This window comes from Bubalus bubalis, chromosome 9 (assembly GCF_019923935.1).
Source record: "Bubalus bubalis isolate 160015118507 breed Murrah chromosome 9, NDDB_SH_1, whole genome shotgun sequence".
In the NCBI taxonomy this organism is placed as follows: domain Eukaryota; kingdom Metazoa; phylum Chordata; class Mammalia; order Artiodactyla; family Bovidae; genus Bubalus; species Bubalus bubalis.
Genome location: NC_059165.1, coordinates 61,633,821 through 61,651,184, shown reverse-complemented (window position 1 = coordinate 61,651,184; position 17,364 = coordinate 61,633,821). Strand labels below are relative to the sequence as shown.

Genomic DNA, 17,364 nt, shown 5'->3' with positions numbered 1-17,364 from the left:
CTTACTAAAAAAAGCACAGTACCTGAGAGACACCCAGGCCATCAAGTATTGCATGCAAGGTTACAAAAACGAAAGTTGAAGACACAGCCCCACATTAACCCAGAAAGTCAGTAATTCAACACCACCCTTTAATGTCCGCCTTTTAAGGTAAGTGCACCTCAGTTATTTAACCTTCGTAATCTGCATCACTGAGGTCCCAGTTGCCATTTTTAGATTATCATCAACTTGAAAATAAGGTAAGTGCCCAATCTTAGGTACTTTTTTCATTGATTAGACGGCATAATAGGGAGCCGAATGAAATGTCAGTTTGGTTTTTAACTGACATTTAATTCAAGTATACCAACTTCCCACTGGGCAAGTGTGTCAACTGACTGAATTTCCCATTACCTTATCTAGGAAACCAGGCGCCCTGAGACAGTGCTATACCCTCCCTAGCCTGGTCTATGCAGAGTGCATTCTAGACAAGTCCCCAGTGCACCAACAGCCCAATTTTGGCTATATTCTCTGAACGATTTAAGGAAGTAAGCAACCACTCATCTCACGTGATCTTAAAAAGGGGCGCAATAGAGCCCGGATTAAACCACACTTTTTTTTTCTGCATCAACTTCACTGCCCAGCACGAAGGAAAAGGGTAGGGAGGCGGCGCAGGTCCGGTGTGCAGGGGAGGCTAGCAAACAAGCGTAGGTAGCTGTGGCTTCCACTTAGGGGGAGCCAGGAGGTGAGAACTCACACCCGCTCACGCGCACTGCAGCGGCTGAAAATATCGAAGACTGCCACACCCCCTGGAAGCCAGAGGCACAGCTTCACCTATTTTGCTAGAGGAGAAAGGGGGCCCTCTCTACGAATGACGCACCTTTAGGGCTCTGCCCGGTCTCCCACGCACCAAGAGGGGCAAAGCCCTAGAACCCAGCGCGAGTGGGACACGGCGCCGGGGGGCGGCAGAGGGGTGAGGGCCGCGGCTACGGGACCGGCGCATGCGCAGATGGGGTACCCGCCCGTTCACCTACCCTTGGAACCGCGACGCCCCGTTCCCCGGCCGCGGCCGCTTCTCCAGGACCTGCGGCGACTGCAAGAGGGCGAGAACTGAGGCCCCAAGTGACTCCGCGACCGGCGAGCCTGTTCCTGTGGCAGCCACTGGCGGGAGGCTGAGGCGACGACTGTGGCTCGGGGCCAGCCCGGTAGGCGACCCCCGGATGCCCCCGGCCGTGGCGGCGGCGGAGACGCGGAAGACGGGGCGGGAGCGGCCACGGAGGCAGCGACTGAGGCGCAGAGCCTCCCTAACAGCAAGCGGAGGAGAGCGGAGGGCGGAGGGCGCAGGGCGCAGGGCGGGCTGGGGCCGGGCCGGACGTGACGTGCGTGGGAGGAGGCGGGGCGGGCCCGCGGGCGGGGGCGGGGCGAGTGCGCAGTGAGAGCTGGGGACCCCCCCACAGACGCTGGGTGCAGTTCTGAAGTCTGTGCACTTAAGAGTCCGGGTAGGGGGTGAAGGGGGTTCTCTCACTCCAAATTTGGGCCCTGAGTTAAGAGTTGAGAAGCAGGGCGCGGACCCGAGGGAGATGTCTGGGGGTCCTCAGTCTGGAGAGGTTGGAAAGAAGAGGAAAGTGGGGAGGGGACGTAGGAGTCATGAAGGGCAAATTCCGCAGCCCGAGGTCACTCCTGGTCTCTGCAGAGGGAACATGCCACTTTGCAGGAAACCAGAAAAACCCGGGTACCCTTATCTAGGTGAGGAGCGCGGAGACTTGAACAGAAAACCTCCGGGCAAATTGAAGCGGTGACTCACGTTCTCTTTCTCAGCGATGGAGATTAAACTGGAGACTCTGTCCGCCCGCACCCTTTCTCTTCACCTAAGGACATGACCTAGACTCCAGAGATAATATAGATGCCTTTGGTGCCGAAAGCATCGGGGAATATGAAAGTCGAGAGATCATATGCTTACATAGAGTTTCCTATACTGATCCAGAATTTGAGACGCAAAGCTGAAAGGCAGAAAGAATGAGGAGCTCTCTGAGCCTAGGGAATCTGGACTTGCTTGCATAGCCACCCAGACCGACCGTGCAGTTCCTTTCTTCATTGTGAAGGCGGTAGCCTTCACAAAGGTATGAATATTCAGCCAATCTCTCTCTCTCTTTTTTTTTTTTTTTTTTTGCTTTAGTTTGTTAAGGGCTTTGAGTAAAACGCAGTTTTCTGCCTTTAGATTCCTTGATAGCCGGTAGGTAGATCCACGCCCGCACAAAGAACTCTGGGTGTCAGTAAAAATGTTTAGTCGCTAAGTCGTGTCCGACTCTGCGACCCCATGCACTGTAGCCCACCAGGCTCCTCTGTCCATGGGATTTCCCAGGCAAGAATACTGGACTGGGTTGCCATTTCTTTCTCCAGGGGATCTTCCTGATCCAGGGATCAAACCTGCATCTCCTGCATTGGCAGGTAGATTCTTTACCACTGAGCCATCTGGGAGGCCCCTGTGAAAATATAAACCACTACAATTCAGTTTTACCCTACCTGCCTGAGCTGGAAGTCAGAAACCCAGAAAATGTAAGAGAAGAAACCTCTTAGAACTTGGAACAAGATTGGCCAAGAAAAAAAAAGGAACAATGAAAAAGAAAAGTCACTCTGTGAGATGATCTGTAAATGTGTTACAAAGAACAGGGTGGCTCCCAAATTTCATTAGAGAGAGTAAAATAAACCATCTGTCACTAAGTGTCACATGCCCAATTGATGCTGTCATAAGAGAGGGGTGGGGTCCATAAAGAGTCTAGAACCTGCAGAATCTGAATAAAAATGTATTGTAGGCTCTCTGGGAGAAGGCAATGGCACCCCACTCCAGCACTCTTGCCTGGAAAATCCCATGGACAGAGGAGCCTGGTGGGCTGCAATCCATGGGGTTGCTAGGAGTTGGACACGACTGAGCGACTTCACTTTCACTTTTCACTTTCATGCACTGGAGAAGGAAATGGCAACCCACTCCAGTGTTCTTGCCTGGAGAATCCCAGGGATGGGGGAGCCTGGTGGGCTGCCGTCTATGGGGTCGCACAGAGTCTGACATGACTGAAGCGACTTAGCAGCAGCAGCAGCAGTGGGCTGTCTGTCTAGGAGAGAGGCTATGATTTTAATGACCAGGACCAATAACCCATCCATTAACAGAACAGTTTAAAAAAACTTAGGTCAGATTCAGTCTCTCACTCAACAAATACTGAATGCTTATTATATTCTAGTCTCTTAGAATACATCAGAAAATAAGAAAGAAAAAAAAAGAAAATAAGAGCCCTGTCATTGAGTTTATATCCTAATAAACAAGTTAAAGCTAGCCTTTAAGAACACACAAAGACCCATGCTCTGATTCCACACTCATCAGGTAATGTTCCCATCAGTCAGGAAATCTCAACTAAATCAACAAACCCAGTAAGAAGCAATCGTCCAAAGCACATGACTGGTACTAGTGACACTAGCAATACAGTTTTTCTCAGTATATTCACATCATGGTTCATAAATCAACTTCCATTCATTGGGTTGAATTATGAAGTTGTCTTATCCAAATTAAATTCCCAGAGCCTAATTTAGCCTGAGTAAATTGACATATAAGTGTCTGAATCTGCCAAATTGAGGGCCAGGCAGATTCTGGTTTCAAAGCAGCCCAATCAAGATGCAGCCTATATGCATTCAGTTTTGCACCTCTCTTTAAATATCTTAAATGGAAGCTTTACCTGTGATTCCATGCTTGAAGAACGGGGGCAACATGATTGCTTCTAAAGCTTAATCATAAGTGAGTAAAAAAGTCATAGGAGAGGAAATCATTAGAGTAAAAACCCTCCTGAACCTGCTCTGCCTATGCAACACAGGCTCTTGTTGACATAACTGACATTAATAGTTACATTACTCTGAGTATGAAACCCAAGACTGCAAGCTCCCAGATGACAGAGAGTCCCTTGCATGCTCATGTGCCCTACTCCCAAAGTATGGGCTCTCAACAAATGAACTGATTCAAAGACCATTTTCCCCATAAAACTCAAGAGCATGTCCTTGGAAGATATCTTTTCCAGATCCTACTTTAAGTAATCAATATGTTCAACATACAGAGTTTAGGGGTATAACTTTAAAAAACAGAACAAAAGAGCTTTCTTTTTAAATTTCATCATCCCTTTAAACCTGTGCAGTGGAGTCGATCTGTCATATACCTGACTCAGGTTCCATGAGTTCTGTGGTTCCTATTAGGAATAGAAAGTCCTGTGGTCATTGAGTCACAAAAGAGGGAATCTTTTCCGTCTTAGGACAGCTGGCTCACTGCTTGCCCTGCAGAGGCATTATGCCTGGTCTTTCTTATTCTCTCCCAGCTCACAAACCAAGAAAGGGAAGAAGAGAGAGGAAAAGATTGGGGAGCAGGAAAATCTGTAACTTTTACTTCCATGTGGTGGTTTCACACTCTGGGCCTGGCAGGTGATTAAAGCTGCCTTTTTTTCTAATGGATGCTTGATGGTTTTCAGAAACCACTACCATCTCCATTCTTTGGTGGTTATCATAGTAACCTTGATCTGAACAAAAGCGTTTTATTCTGGCAGTTCTTTACTCTCTCTTTCCATCCCTAAGAATCTGGTAAAAGTGAATGTTAGTCACTCAGTCGTGTCCGACTCTTTGGACCCCATGCACTGCAGTCCACCAGACTCCTCTGTCCATGGAATTCTCCAGGCAAGAATACTGGAGTGGGTAGCCATTCTCTTCTCCAAGGGATCTTCCTGACCCAGGAAGCGAACCTGGGTCTCCACATTGCAGGCAGATTCTTTACCACCTAATGGTACCATGGAAGCCCACCTCCAACTTCTTGTCTCTTGAAACTGTTTTTCTCAGTTAGGACCCTGTCAGGTAGGATCTAAGGTAGCTCTTATACTGGCCCATTTGTAAGTGGCTCTGGGACCACCCCACATTGTGCAAGGTTATACACTTCTTACCGAGGGAATGCCATTCACATCATCCTTGTAGATTTGTATATTTATTTTGACAATTTTCCAGTAGGTGGCAGTAAAGTGTTTGGTCCAAACTAAATTAGTGGGAGTATTTTCCATTCAAATAGAAGTAAAGTGTCTGGAGGAGGGGGAGCTTTTTTTCTGATGGCACTGTTTAGGCTAGTCCAACTTTGTATGGTCCACACCTGGTCCACATGAAGCTCTCATGTACTTCTTGCCCAAACAAACTTGGAAAAATAGGCTAATTCCAGTGCAGTTTCAGCGTTCCTCTTTGCTGCCAGAACAGCTGCCAGCCCAGCTGTCAGCCCAGCCTGTCTCTTGTCCTCTGTTTTTCAGGCAGGAGACAACCACAAGTCTACCATGCTTCCTTTAACTGCTAGAGACACATCTCAAGTACTTTGAGTAGTTCCACTGAAGATCCCTCTCACTTAGCTTGAGGTAAGAGGCAGGCAGGCATCTATGCTAAGAGTCATAGCATACCAGCAACAGTCTCCAAAACAACACTCAGTAATTCTCACCTGACCTTTCATAACTTGTGAGTTTTTAGATTCATCTCGTAATTTTGTCTGAATCCTCTCATTTCTAGGGATAGTCCATTTCAGAATTCACTTTAGAGTTTTTTTGGAGGGGGAGGAAAGAGGTTTTTTTTCTCTGCAATACCTTGGTGCAAGCATGCTCAGTCATGCCTGACTCCTTGCAACCCCATGGACTGTAACCCACCAGGCTCCTCTGTCCATGGGATTTTCCTGGCAAGAATACTGGAATGGGTTGCCACTTCCTACTCCCAAAGGATCCCAACCCAGGGATCAAACCCATGTCTCCTGAGTCTCCTGCAATGGCAGGCAGATTCTTTACCACAAGCTCCAGTGCTTTGGTTAAAGCAGTAGTTCTCAACTGGGGATAATTTTTATGGCCATGTCTGAAGATGTTTTTGGTTGTCAAAACTCAGGAGGTACTCAGACTTACTTGGTGGTAGAGTGCATAAGAATCCTCCTGCCAGTGCAGGGGACACAGATTCGGTCCCTAGCCTGGGAAGATTCCACACGTTGTGAAGCAACTAAGTCCTTGCACCACAACTACTGAGCCCATGCGCTAGAGCTCATGCTCCCCAACAAGAAAAACCACCAGAGAGAGAAGCCCATGCACCCCAATAAAGAGTAGTCCCACTCACTGCAGCCAGAGAAAGCGTGGGAGTAGCAACGAAGACCCAGCACAACCCAAAATAAATAAATAAATAAATTATTGGGGGAAAAAAAACCTGGGAAGTACTTTGGGCATCCAGTGGATGGGGGTCAAGGATACTGCTGAACATCCTAACCACACACAGGACAGCCTTCTCCACAACAAAGAATCATCTGACTGATAACATAACTTCAGATTTAATATCTTATAACAAATAGAATGTCTACATTTGGCAGTCACTAAGAGACTACTTTAAGATTATATCACTTTTTCTTCATTTCTCCTACAAATGCTTTACTGGTAGGGGTAGAGGTCACAATTTAATATATAACTAGTGTTAGAAACAGCATTTCAGATAGCTGTTTGGCCAAGATAAGACGTGACTGGTATATTTCTAAGATTTCTCCTGAAGGTTAGGCCTGCCAGGAAAATTATTACTTGAGTTGCGTTTTTTGTTGTTTTGTTTTTTTAGTTATTTCTTTGCAAGATGACTTTTATAGCCCAAAGAAACAAACATTTTACCCAGCTGGTCTGATCAGAGGCTTTATGCTTGTCAGAAGTCAAGTCATGGGTCACATCCCTATAAAAGAAATATATTTCCTGCAACCCCAGACCATGTCCTCGATACTCAGGAAGACTCCGGCATGTGTGCCTCCCCGGTGTCACCAGCGTCACTGAGATGAGACTTGAAGTCAGGGAGTAGCTCTCTGTAGTCACTTTACAACAGATACCCTTATTACTCAAAGCGAATGCAAATGGTCTTCTTTCCTGCCCACCATTCCAACCCTACCTGGATTAGTTTGATTACGTTTGGCTCTTTTAGATGTAGCAGGATGTTGAGTCCATCTCTTGTGCTATCAATAAGGAAACGTTCATTATTCAAGTGCCCTCCTCACCCTAACTGATCTCATCTTTGACCAAGGCTATTTGAGTACTATCATATCAATTAACATTTGTTCAGTCAAGACTGCTATCATCTTTTTTAGTACAATGGTCTTAAGAAACTGAGCCACACTAGCCAGCAAGACCCAGGGAGACATGTCCAATCATCTTCTCCCCTGCCAGTGATATTATTTAGAAATGGACACAACAAACATTGAATACTTATGAATGTTGGCCTTGGAATAACACCATTGAACTTGTAATAAGAAAACCTACATTTGCGTTCTAGCCCTCTCCTTACTAGTCACGTGACTCTGGTCAAGGTACTTAACCTAAACGTACCTTAGAGCCTCATTGGTAGAACAGGAAGAAGAATACTGAAATAAATTGGCATACATAAAAGTGTATACTACAGGTTTTTGACTCCTCTCTCCTATACTGTTTTCAGAGACCTAAAGAAGTGTCTGGAAATGTTTTGCCACCATATCTGGGTTTTTATTGCCAGGGATGAGGCCCTCTGTGGAAATTTTCCTTAGAAGTCACTAAATACTTGTCTGTTTATTTTTATTTTATTTTATTTTTTTCCAGTTTTATTGAGATGTAATTGACACGGAGCACTGTATGAGTTTAAGCTATGCAGCATAATTTGACCTACATACCTCATGAAATGATTATCACAATGAATTTAGTGAACATTTATCGTGTTATACATATAAAATTAAATAGGAAAAAGTTATTTTTCTTGTGATGAGAGCTTAGTATTTACTGTTTTAACTTTCATATATAACATATAGCAGCGTTTACTTTAATATATTTATCATGTTGTACTGCTGCTGCTACTGCTAAGTTGCTTCAGTCGTGTCCGACTCTATGCGACCCCATAGACAGCAGCCACCAGGCTCCCCGTCCCTGGGATTCTCCAGGCAAGAACACTGGAGTGGGTTGCCATTTCCTTCTCCAATGCATGAAAGTGAAAAGTGAAAGTGAAGTCGCTCAGTCGCGTCCGACTCCCAGCGACCCCATGGACTGCAGCCCACAAGGCTCCTCCGTCCATGGGATTTTCCAGGCAAGAGTACTGGAGTGGGGTGCCATTGCCTTCTCCATGTCTGTTTATTTTTAAATGAAAACCAAGCACCACCCCAAACTCCCAAACTCTTGATACTGTTTTTACATCTTTTGTACCTTGAGAATTACAATAAATACAAGCACACCTCCTCCCTAATTAAAAGCATATTTACAGTGCCCACTAAGAGAATGAGACATATATGTAGATAAGAATGAGAAGATACTTGCAGTTTTGTGTGCGGGAACAGCTACTGCACAGGGAGATGAGGTTGTAACTACCCTGACTCCCGCAGAGCAGTAAAATGCCATCAAATTCAATCAAACTTGGCCAATTCATTCTTTTGTTCTTAAAGTATTCATCTCTACTGGGAAAAAAAGGAAAAGGCTAAACCTCTCCCCTCCCCCTCAAGAAAATTTAAATCTTCTGATAAAGCAACACTCACCATTGGAGAGTGGTATTGCTGGTCGTCTAAAGAACACAGTGGAAGTCTGTCTGGCCCCTTTCCCCAGGACCGCTGTGCCGGTGTGCAAGTATGCTTGCTCTTCATAAACAAAAAAAATGTTACTAGCTGAAAAAAGAAGAAACTGTTCCAGGGTGTACGAATCCCACGCCAAATCCAAAATAATGGCAAATACTGTTCTGATCTTAGCAACCCAGAGTAACCTTTGTGCATTTATTTATTCACCACATATTTCCTGAGCAACTATTAAGGACCAGGCACTGTGTTGCGGGATATAACCATGATCTCTGCCCTGAAAAAGCTTCCTTTTACATATATCTGAAATAGAATGTTTTCAGAATAGAACCGAAGTTAGCATGATGTTGATTTGAACTTCTGTATTCACTCACACAGCCACTGATACCATCCAGTTTGGGGAGCTGGAACAATTGACAGTAACTCTCATCTTTGCCAAGTCCACATTTTTGGCCTGATATCTCAGAGTTCAGTATATGACAGTTGTATAAGTCACTGAGATCATCATCTATAAGACTACATTGTTTTGGTTTCTTGATTAAATTCCTATAGTCAACTAGATTTTCTTTCCACAATTGGAACTTTCATTGTTTAAAAAGGAAAAAATAAAGAATATTCCTTTCTCCTCTTCCCTCTCCCTACATCCACATAAAGGAAAGAAAAAAGACTGGGGCCTTTACAATACCAGGGGCCTTCTGCTGCCCCTTTAGCCAGAAACTCAAGTAGGAAGGTCTTCCCATACTGCATACCCTACCTCTTCCTTAGAGGACTTACACTTTTGAGCCTTCATACCATCTGACCAGCCTGGCTCCTCAAACTCCTTTCATGAGGACCATACCTTCTGTGGCAAACTGACAGCCCAAGTATTTGCACATTGCAATCCAACTGCAACCACATTTTCATAGTTTACACCTGACTGCTCTTTTCCATTAAAGACAAGGGAATAACGATTTGCCTTATACCCTTATTTTAGCCTTTCCTAGTGAGAGAGAAACTAAATTGTATAAGCAGGGGAGAAGTGTTATAGTGCTGCTGCTGCTGCTAAGTCGCTTCAGTCGTGTCCGACTCTATGCGACCCCCATAGACAGCAGCCCATCAGGCTCCCATCCCTGGGATTCTCCAGGCAAGAATACTGGAGTGGGTTGCCATTTCCTTCTCCAAAGCATGAAAGTGAAAAGTGAAAGTGAAGTTGCTCAGTCATGTCTGACTCTTCACGATCCCATGGACTGTAGCCTACCAGGCTCCTCCATCCATTGGATTTTCCAGGCAAGAGTACTGGAGAGGGTTGCCATTGCCTTCTCCAGAATTGATGATAAATATTCTAAATTCTGAAAGATGAAAAATTTCAATGCCAAAAAATTTAAATGAAATCCATACTGCTGCTGCTGCTGCTGCTAAGTCGCTTCATTCGTTTCCGACTCTGTGTGACCCCATAGACGGCAGCCCACCAGGCTCCCCCGTCCCTGGGATTCTTCAGGCAAGAACACTGGAGTGGGTTGCCATTTCCTTCTCCAATGCATGAAAGTGAAAAGTGAAAGTGAAGTCGCTCAGTCATGTCCGACTCTTAGTGACCCCATGGACTGCAGCCTACCAGGTTCCTCCGTCCATGGGATTTTCCAGGCAAGAGTACTGCAGTGGGGTGCCATTGCATATATAAAAATTATATATTTATAATTAATGTAAATATATTAAATTTTTAATTAAAAGGAAAAAATACATCAATATATATATTGGGTTAGTCAATAAGCACGTTTGAATTTTTCCATAAAATCTTACACAAAATCCAAATGAACTTTTTAGCCAACCCAACACATACCTGTAGTATGTACACATGCACACAGAAATATGTATAATATATATGAGTGCTGAAGAATTGATGCTTTTGAACTGTGGTGTTGGAGAAGACTCTTGAGAGTCCCTTGGACTGCAAGGAGATCCAACCAGTCCATCCTAAAGGAGATCAGTCCTGGGTGTTCATTGGAAGGACTGATGTTGAAGCTGAAACTTCAATACTTTGGCCACCTGATGCAAAGAGCTGACTCATTGGAAAAGACTCTGATGCTGGGAGGGATTGGGGGCAGGAGGAGAAGGGGACGACAGAGAATGAGATGGTTGGATGGCATGACCGACTCGATGGACATGGGTTTGGGTGGACTACAGGAGTTGGTGATGGACAGGGAAGCCTGGCTTGCTGTGATTCATGGGGTCGCAAAGAGTCAGACACGACTGAGTGACTGAACTGAACTGAACTGAACTGAACTAGTCTAATATACATGTACTCTAAACTTCATCAATGTCACTCATACCCAATAAAATATGTGCTCATAGGCATTAAAAGATATACAAAAATGTGCATATATGCATGTTTCATAATGGCAGAAAAATGGAAATTCAAGTAGCTGTCAGTGATAGAATAATGAATGATAGATTCTGGTGTATTTATACCATATAATACTATACAACAATGAAAACAAACTATAGCTACAAACAACAAGATGACGAATTCCAGAAAAATAAATGAAAAAAGCCAGATACAAACATATAGTATATGATTTCATTTAAATAAATTCCAAAAGCAGGGAAAACTAAACTGTGGTTTTAGAATTTTGTTTAAGGAGTGAAACTTTTGGAGGAAGAAAAGAGTCAATGATTGGGAGAGGAGTCATAAGGAAATACTCTATGTCTTAATTTAGGAGGCGATTATATGAGTATATTTGCTTAGAGACAGTTTATTCAGCTGTCATGATTTTAATGCTTTTCTGTATGTAGTTTATACTTCAAAGATATTTTAAATAAAAATTAGCTCCCTACATTTTTTAAAATTAAAGCTAGAGGATCATCATTTTTAAGGGTACATACTAAGATAGAAAAAGGTTTTTTAAAAAAGAAGACTAGGACTTCCCTGGTGGTCCACTAGTTAAGAATCTGCCTGCCAATGCAGGGGACACAGGTTCAATCCGTGGTCCATGAAGATTCCCCATGCTGCAGGGCAACTAAGCCCATGTACCACAACTACTGAGCCCAAGAATGCAAACAATGAAGCCCAGGCACCCTAGTGCCCAGGCTCCACAACAAAAGAAACCACCACAATGAGAAGCCCACATACCACAGCTAGAGAATATCCCCCACTCGCCACAAACGCACAGCACTGAAGACCAAGCATAGCAAAAAAAAAGGCCAAAAAGTGATTAACATAGAAGTCATGATAATGGCTCCTTTGGAAGGGAGGAACAAGAATGAGTTGTCTGGGTTGTAAACAATGTTTTATTTCTTGATTTGAGTGGTAGTTACATGGGTGTTTGTAATAAATTATTATTAAGCTGTATATATCTTTGGGGCATTTTTATATGAATATTTCACAATAAAAACATTTTAAAACAATATTCAAAAAAGATAATTATACAAGAATGTCTTCACAATTGTTTAAAGACAAATTCTCTCACCATAGAGAAAGGAATAATAGATTCAACTACATTATATTTGACCCCATAAAAAGAGTGAAAACACAAGCCAAAGAACTGGAAAAGTTAATTACAAAGCATTCAACCCAAAAGGGAGCATTATCCATGTTATATAAAGAACTCCTAGAAATCAAATAAATTTTAAATACAGACAATCCAATATAAAATTATACCAGAAGAAATATTTTTTATAGGTTCTGCACATATAAGAAAATCTAAATGGCCAATAAATATGAGTAATAGTTAATGATATTAATAACGAGGGGAAAGCAAATTGAAATGAAATACAACTATACAGCCACAACAATACAGCCACCAGAATGGCTAAAATTAGTAAGTTTGATAATACCAAGTGTTGGCAAGGACATGGAGCAACAGAATCTGTCATTCACTGATAGCAGGAAAAAAATTTAACATTATCCACTAAAGTTGAAGACCAAAAAACTCTGACTCAGCATTTCTACTCCCAAATGCACACCCTGGATAACTATGTGCATATAGGTATCAGAATATATATGCAAAAAATGTTCACAGCTATAGTGATTGTGATAGCCCCAAAATAGAAACAACACAAAATATCAGCCACAGAAGAATGGACCATGCAATGAAATACATACAGCAATGAAAAATGAATGAATCAGACTTAAACCTACAGATAACAACATGGCTGAATTTTATAATATATAAGGTAAATAAACCACAAAAGAAACACAGAGTATGACTCTTTTATACAGTTTAAAATGAGACAAAACTCAACTACTGTATATTGTTTAGAGGTACATACTTTGGTGGTCAAACTACAAAAAAAAGGCAAGCAACTTATTACCATAAAAGTGGGTAGTGGTTTATCTCTAAGAAGAGAGGAGGTGGTAAGGGATAAACAAGAATCACAAGGGGAACTTTGGGGAAGAGGTGCTGTCTATGTCATTTCTTGAACTGGGTGCTGACTACACGTGTTTGCTTTAGAATTCTTTTCACACTGTACATTTATGGTTTCCACTCTTTTTAAAATTTATTTACATGTATTCATTTTGCAACTTAAAAAGTTGGAAACAACAGGGAGCTTAACTGGTAGTATCTGAATTACCTTACTTGCTTTTCAAGTTCAGACTTGAAGATATTGATAAATGCCCAGAGTTTAACATCCAGAGAGTATATTTAATGACATTTTGTGTCCAAACACTGTCAATATATCACAATAAGAGTATTTATTCTCTTCACTTGTTCAGAAAACAACTCAGACAAATATGGAACGAGCTGTTTGTAAAAAAGAAACAAAAGAATAATAGTCTTTTAGATGGTGGGCAGAACAAGCATGTGACAAAGGAGCACACAAAGATGGTTGTAGGAGGCAGAATAACAACATCTCAAAGGTATTCACACTTTACTCCCTGGAACCTGTGTATATATTAGGTTACATGGCAAAGGAGAGAAAAGGTATCTAATCAACAGACTCAGAAATGTGGAGATTATCCTGGATTATCTGGGTCTTTACATTTAAATGGAAGAGGAAGGCACAAGAGAGAGGTTGGAGTGATTAGATGTGGGACTGACTCAACTCAACATTAGCAGCTGGCTTTGAGGAAGAAGGGGACCTTGAGCCAAGGAATTTGGGCAGCTTCTAGGAGCAAAGCAAGGCAAGGAAAATAATTCTCCTCTGCTTCTGCTTGTTTAGTTGTTCAATTGCATTCAACTTTTTGTGACCCCATGGACTGTAGTCCACCAGGTTCCTCTGTCCATGGGATTCTCCAGGCAAGAATATTGGATTGGGTTGCCATGCCCTCCTCAGAGGGATCTTCCCAACCCAGGGATCGAAACTGCATCTCCTGCTTGGTAGGCAGATTCTATACCACTGAGCCACCAAAGTCTAACTCTCCTCTAGAGACTCCTAGATTTTCCCCTAGAGTCATGATTTTAGCCCAGCATGACCCAAGTTACACTTTTGGACCCACAGAACTGTAAGATGTGTGTGTGTGAAGTCGCTCAGTTGTGTCTGACTCTTTGCGACCCTGTGGACTGTAGCCCACCAGGCTCCTCCGTCCATGGGATTCTCCAGGCAAAAATACTGGAGTGGGTTGCCATTTCCTTCTCCAGGGGATCTTCCCGACCCAGGGATCGAACCCAGGTCTCCCGCATTGCAGGCAGACGCTTTAACCTCTGAGCCACCAGGAACCACAGAACTGTAAGATACTGGTTGCCACAGAACTGTAAGATAGTATTTTTAATTTTAGATTTACACAAAAAATTACAAAGACTGAACAGAGGGTTCTCAGCTCCCCTTATGCTACTAGTTAATGCCTTTTTAAAAATACATATACTTTAGGACTTCCCTGGCTGTCCAGTAGGTGAGACTGCACGCTTCCACTTCAGTCATGTCCCACTCTTTGAGACCCTATTGACCATAGCCCACCAGGCTCCTCTGTCCATGGAATTCTCCAGGCAAGAATCCTAGAGTGGGTTGCCATGCCCTCCTCCAGGGGATCTTCCCAACCCAGGGATCGAACCCTCGTCTCTTATGTCTGCTCCATTGGCAGGCGGGTTCTTTACCACTAGCACCACCTGGGAACTCCCACATACACATATGATAAAATGCTAAAGAAAAATAAGAGAATAACTACTCCAAAATTCAGTATAACTGTTGCTTCTAGTAGAGGATATGGAGCACACAGGCGGAACATTCCCCAGAACAGGGCTGCAGAAGCCTGCAAGTGGTCTCTTTGGGAACTAGAAAAAGGATCATTCTCTGTGGGCCCACAGCCTAGCAGCAGCAGAGCCTTTATACCCAAGGCAAAGGTCCTATCCTCCAGGAGGAATCTACCCCACCTTGGCAAAGACCTTTGTGCAGTGCTCAGTTTGTACCACAGTGCTGGCAGCCCCACCATGGACCTTCCCAACTTTTATAATATTCTACTTCTCAAGCGGGGTGAAGGTTTGTTGTTGTTCACTCAGTTGTGTCCAACTCTTTGCAACCCCATGAACCGCAGCACACCAGGCTTCCCTGTCCTTCACTGTCTCCTGAAATTGGCTCAAACTCATGTTCATTGAGTCAGTGATGCCATGCAACCACCTCATCCTCTGTTGCCCCCTTCTCCTCCTGCCCTCAATCTTTCCCAGCATCAGGGTCTGTTCTAGTGAGTTGGCTCAGTGGTTGTGGTGCATGGACTTAGTTGCTCCACGCGGGTTCTTCCTGGATCAGGGATCTAACCCATGTCTCCTACATTGTCAGATGGATTCTTTACCATTGAGCCACCAGGGAAACCCCTCCTATCCCTATTTTAAATAAGACGTTTCATCCGTTTTCTCACCCAGGTATTGTACACAGTGGTAGGAACTAAACGTGCAACCACAGTGAAGTTGGTGGGCTCCAGTAATCCAAGAAAGCTCCCTAAGACCTGAAGAGAAATTTCATCATTAGGGAACTGGTATGCCTGACATGCTGACCTGTGAAGAAGCAGAAAGACAGATGAACTTGGAAGGTTCTGTGCCAGCCCAGAAGTCTTGGACTCTGAGGGGCTGAGCTCTTCCAAAGAAGCCCAAGACCTTTCTTTGTTTCTTTTTATCTCTTCTTTTTTTTAATAGAGCACCTTGAGTAGGATACAAGTTTCCTGAAACATGTCTCCTCACTCCCATGCAGTCCTACTGTCTTCAGAAAGGGTCACTTGGGTTCAGTGGTTCAACAATCCAAACCCCAAACCATAAAGAGAAAGTTTTGCTTCTTAAATAGTTCTGCCCACCCTTCCAGATCTAAGAAGTGCTTGACTCTACCCATCTCTAAAGTTGGATCCAAACAAGTACTCACCATGGGGCTGAGGGACGGTCTAATTCATACCATTGCCCTTTTTTAAGATTATTTTTTCAAATAAAAAATAATATATAGAGGTTTCTCCGGGAGGCGGCGGCAAAAAAAAAAAAAAAAAAAAATAATAATAATAATAATATATAGTCATTGGGAAAATTCAAAACATTTAGAAGAATAGAAAGTAAAATTTTTTCTTTGTTCCCTAATCTTACTTCCTTCCCTGAAGGTAAACCTTATAAAGTATATCCTCCCAGACCTCTTTTTACACATTTATTAAATACACACATTCTTTTCTTTACATAAATAAGATCATACTATAATGTTCTATAATACATTTTATATATAAATATTTGCACATAATATTCCATAGAAATCTGTCCATATTAGTAAATTTAAGCTGTTCCAGTTTTCTCTATTAAAAACAATAGTGCAATAAAGATTTGTATACTCACATGTATATTTGTATATAACAGATACCAAGAAACAAACTTGCTGAGATGAAGAGTAATTTAGGTTTTGATAGATATTACCAAAAGTACCTCAGAAGAGGTTTTATGAACATATAGGAAAATGCTTATTTGCTTAAAATTTCACCAACAATGGACATTGTATATGTTCTTATTCTGTTCAATTTGATGAGCAAAAACAGTACTAGTGAGGTTGAAGTACTATATGCTTCCTGCCCAGTTGTATTTCTTATTGAGTGAATTACCTATCCATTTCCATTTCCTATTTTTCTGCTTGCAACTTCTTCATTTTGATCATAAGAGTATATACATTGAGTACTTGGCTATGTACCAGCCACTGTACTAGGTGCTTTCAAATAAATTTTTTTCTTGAAATAATCCACTTTACAGATGAAGAGTATGAAAAACATGAAGAGGAAATTCAAACACTGGTCTCTTTTACTCTAAAGGCTGAACATTCTGCACTATATCACTACACCAAAAAGCCTCATTTTACTGAAACATAGAAACCCCTAAGGGAAGCAACTTACCCAAATACTCACAGTCTCGTATCTTGGATGATCACCTCAATTCAGATCACTGGTGGGCTTTTTTCTGGTCTTCCTGAAAAATTAAGTTGAAGACTGCCGAAAGGCTGTTCAAGCAAACATGTTAGACTCAGCAGCCTGTTATCTGTGTCCTTAAGGATAAAGAACCCACAGGACAAGGGTTGAAGATAAATAAAATAGAAACACTAAGAAACGTGGAGACCTTGGCCTCATTCCATCCATATCACAGTCAAAGCAGAGAGCTGATTGCCCTACAAGTCAGCCCTGGTATAATTTTCAGTCACCTCCCATGCCAAAACATTTTTAAAACTCTGAAGCTGGATGAATGAACTATTAATTATAAGCATGAGTAGCAGGTAGCTTGAGGCTCTGTGCTTTATAAAATCAAGATGTTTATTTTTTAATTCTTTAATCAAATAACCTAGAAGGAAAAGTATCCCTAAGACTTTTGCCCTTTTTTTTCTTAGATGTGATTAACATAATGAGAACTACTATAGGAAATATGATTTTCTGATATTACTGTTCATTCTGA

At 42.5% G+C, this 17,364-nt stretch overlaps 1 protein-coding gene across 8 annotated transcripts in view; it reads right to left on the bottom strand.

The window, feature by feature from the left end:
- Positions 1–1,337, bottom strand: part of FAM13B (family with sequence similarity 13 member B) — a 77,577-nt gene extending 76,240 nt beyond the window's left edge. For 6 of the 8 annotated variants that reach the window (XM_025292637.3, XM_025292643.3, XM_025292641.3 and 3 more), the window contains exon 1: positions 1,008–1,337. The gene's annotated coding sequence lies outside the window, so the exon portion shown is untranslated. The remainder of the gene's footprint in view (positions 1–1,007) is intronic. The other 2 variants (XM_025292642.3, XM_006050695.4) reach the window with 1 other exon arrangement.
- Positions 1,338–17,364: the final 16,027 nt, after the last annotated feature.